We start from the raw sequence: 4,283 nt of genomic DNA on the forward strand, positions 1-4,283 counted from the left end.
TTTTATATTTTATTTATATGTTGTATAAATTGATTATAATGTGTGATTTATTATTTTATTATTTATACTAATAAATATTAAAATATTTAATATGTTAAAACGAAGTATATTGGAAAATCTATTTTTGTAAATATTTGATTAAGAAAATATATTATTTAAATTAAGAAATACATTAAATGTTTAAATTTATTATTTAAATTGGAAAAAGACAAGCATACTTAAATATATGTTCAATAAATACAACTATAATTAAGGAAAATGCATTTATAAATCAGAAAAGACAACTATAATTAAGGGAAATTAATTTATTACTTTAGTGGCATTCTAATATAAATAACTTCAAAAATTTAGGGATATTTTCAAAGTATACTTCTATTTTAATAATATAGATGTTGCATACGAGCAAGTCCATGTCATTGCTGTCCAGTCTGCATTCGCAACCTATAGAACACACACATGGGAATGTCATTTGATGAGTTTCTATTACAGAACAGGATCAGAGAGGGAGTTATTTTTACCTCTGTAGGCACTCGAATCAGAGAGGCAACAAGTCCACCGATGGCCCCGGCCCCCTGCAGTCTGTTGAATTTGATACAAGGGACAAGATTATTGTTCTTCTTCACCCTCAATACAAGGAACAATCCAACGATCTAAAATCAGAGTTGCTTAATGTATATCTTTCGTTTACTGAAAAATCATTGATCTGATTATTCAGTGACAGCAGAGACTAATTAAAAAAAAAAAAATTTCAACGGCAAAACGTAAAATGAAGAAAAGTCTCTCACCAAGTGAGCAACCGCAATCTTAAATGATCAGGAAAGCTCCCTTCAGCAGTTTCTGCTTTGTGGGTTCATAAACTCCCACAAATAAAGCCGAAGCCCTACAATGAAACATTATCAAAATAACCAGCATCAAGACAAGACAAGTATAGAATATGACAACATAGAAAAGGGAAAAGGAAGAAAGGAAAAAAAATAGGATGAAGTCACAGTACACTTGCGGTAAGACAGCAGCGATATTTCCAGCTAATCCGGAATAGAGACCCTTCAACACAATCTTCCCACCTCCACGAGCCGCCTACATTATAAGATCAAAATAGTTAAAACTCTTTGCTTTTTAATAAGACCAAACACTTACAATGAGCTTAGTTCAATACAGTTAAAACCAATGATAACTAAAGGAATGAACAATTTTTAAAGGCAAAATAAACTATGAATGTAACATCGCCAAGGCTATTACTCATCCTTTACTGAGTTGTAACATGGAAGAGGGCTCTGTCTATCCGATTAAATGTTCTTCGTATTCCTAATCTTACATGATGTTTAAGCAAATCATTACACATAATATAGATTGAAAAAACTAATCCTAAACAAACAATCAAAATCTAAATTGAGATACTCGAACCGGGATCCCAAATTCTGCAGTAGTATTCAATAGATCTTTCTTCAGTCATCCCTTCAGTCAAAACTTCCGACACCTTTAATTGATAACAACCGAAACATGAACGGACAGCACCTGCGCGGATAGAGGAGATAGAGAAACTTTACTCTGTTTTGAAAGGGAAATTTTTTTTTAGGTAGACGGAAGGCAAAGTTTTTGCTGTTAGTTTCGCGGAAAAAGATCCGGCCTTCAAGATTTGTTCTGAGTTTCACGTTATCCCCTATACCTTATTTGGCAAGTGATTTGTACATGTCTATCACTATAGTTACTCTCAACAAAAATGATGATATTATTGTAAACCAGATGGTTTAAAGACTGCTCATAACCAGATGGTCGAGGTTATATTTAATCGAGATTATATTAAACCAATCATATGTTAATGTATTGGGCCTTTAGTTTATTTCTAAGATATGTCCGACTTCTCTTAATGTTTAAGAGAGTCCTATATTGCTTATGAGACTTGTAATAGACGGCCTAAGCTCCATATATAAAGAGCCTCTTGTCTTTGATATTAAATAACACAATCACTCCTTTCACAAACAAAGCCTATACGGCTCTCTCTCTCTCTCTCTCTCTCTCTCTCTCTCTCTCTCTCTCTCTCTCTCTCTCTCTCTCTCTCTCTCTCTCTCCTCTCTCTCTCTCTCTCTCTCTCTCTCTCTCTCTCTCTCTCTCTCTCTCTCTCTCTCTCTCTCTCTCTATTCCATTTGTTCCAAGTAAGAACACTAGGATTAGAACACGTTATCAGCACGAGACTCTAAACCCTAGCTAAAATCCGGCGACCACAAAAATCCTAATTTCAGCCATAACTTCAAACCGCCATATCTCCCTAACCGTAAGGATCCAGACGGCGAGGAATATATCAAACTGAAGCGCTTGACGAGAGGAATCCAGCGCCGCAGACCACGCAGCAATCTGACTAAAGACGCGCCGTCACCTCCCAGTGCAAGCCGCGCCGTCAAAGATCATCCAAAATCCTAATAGCCGCCAACTCTTTATCTCTCTTAATTTTGATATCTATTGTTCTTAGATCTTATACTAATCCAACTTTGAAACTTTCATTGTTGATTATTCAAGGTTTCTAAAAGAGGAACCAATGAGAAAAGATCGGCAAAAATTAAGGTAAAATCTCAAGAACCCTAATCTTTACTTGTGGTTCAAGCAATTCGGATTTCAAACTTCTCTTCATCTTAAATCCGATTTAAAAGGTTTTGCGATTTGATTTGGTTGATTTTAGTTCTTGTTTTATTTTAAAATCAAAACCCTAAACCCTTAATAGTTTTACATGATTTTAGTTTTGTATGGACAACAAATGATACCCCTTTAAGGATGACACGCTATATGTCCAAACAAAACTTAAGGTCAATGTTTAACCTAATCCTAAAATCAGATTTGAATTTTAAACCCTAATCCTTAAAGTTTAAATCCGATTTTAAGAAACCCTAAACCCTAAAATATAAAGCATGTGATTACATGACTTTCGTTTTGTATGGAAAACAAGTGATACCCCTTTAAGGATGACACGCTATATGTCGAAACAAAACATAAGGTTAGTGTTTTCCACATCTATTGGTCGATGATGCACACCATAGTGTGGCTAGACCATGATTTTCTTTTAGGTCAATGATGCATACCAATAGATATGACTAGACCATATGAAGTAAAGATCGATGATACGTACTCTTAAGTACGATTAGACCATAAAATAAAATCAATGGTCGATGATGTTCACCCTCAGGTGCAACTAGATTTTTCACCCGTGATTCACGGTGATCATCCACGATGATCCGCGTTGATCTATGATCCATGATGATCCGCGATGATCTACGATGATCAGTGATCCAAGGTGATCCACGGTAATCCTCGATGATCCACGGTGATCCACAATCACCGGTGATGGATGATGCGCACCACAGTGCAGCTAAATCACATTCTGTTTTATTTGGTCGAGGAAGTGTACCGAATGGTACTACTAGACCATTAAACCGCATGGGTCGATGTAGCATACCATATGGTATGGCTAGACCATGCACTCGTCCATCCCACTATTTTCAAGGGATTTATAAATCAAACAAGTTGATTAAGAGATGGATGAGTTATGAGAAAAATAAATTTCTAAAAGAATGCAAACTCGCCGTGTGGCCCTCTTATTTGTTTGCTGGCCGTGTGATCCTGATTGAATTAATAGCCGTAAGGCATTGATCACGCAAAGATGGCCGTGTGATCATGAGTGGCCGAAAGGCATTGATCACACACACAAGCCATATGGCTTATTGTTTACATACTGGCCGAGTGCCTTTTATTTCTTGGATAGCCAATGGCATCAGAAATTGTATGTACTAACACAAATCATTTTGATATGATTCAGATGTCGAGACTCCATCACTCGGATTACCCAGCCCTTGATCTCAATGGAGCCAATTACCTTGATTGGGCGATGAACACTTCAGCCGATTTAAAGTCTAAAGGACTTGGGAAGTGTATCAAATACGGAAATGATACCCTTGCATATGAAAGGCGTAGAGCTGTTTTGATAATGAGAAAGCATCTCGTGAAGGATCTGTATGATGAGTGTAGCTACATCAACGATCCTTACGATCTCTGGTCGAGATTGAACACCATGTTCTTCGAGCCATTACTAGATGAGTCCATGAAAGAATGGAAGGCTCTGAGGTTCCAGGATTATGAATCCGTGGATGACTATCACTTTGATCTTATGAGAATCACCTATAGTCTTAAACTATGTGGTGAAGTGATAACAAATTATGACTTGTTAAGCAAGACTCATGACACGATCCATTCAAAAGAAGTGTTGTTATCACAGAAGGCTAAAGGTTTCACAACCT

The 4,283-nt window shown here is 36.5% G+C and overlaps 1 long non-coding RNA gene across 1 annotated transcript; it reads right to left on the minus strand.

Moving 5' to 3' along the window:
- Nucleotides 1-290: 290 nt before the first annotated feature.
- On the minus strand, nt 291-885 carry LOC108840743 (uncharacterized). Its single transcript, XR_001947969.2, has 3 exons — nt 786-885; nt 519-579; nt 291-441 (listed from the first exon to the last, which is right to left on the minus strand). It is a non-coding gene; the product is annotated as an uncharacterized LOC108840743 (long non-coding RNA).
- Nucleotides 886-4,283: the final 3,398 nt, after the last annotated feature.

This window comes from Raphanus sativus, chromosome 1 (genome assembly GCF_000801105.2).
Source record: "Raphanus sativus cultivar WK10039 chromosome 1, ASM80110v3, whole genome shotgun sequence".
Classification (NCBI taxonomy): domain Eukaryota; kingdom Viridiplantae; phylum Streptophyta; class Magnoliopsida; order Brassicales; family Brassicaceae; genus Raphanus; species Raphanus sativus.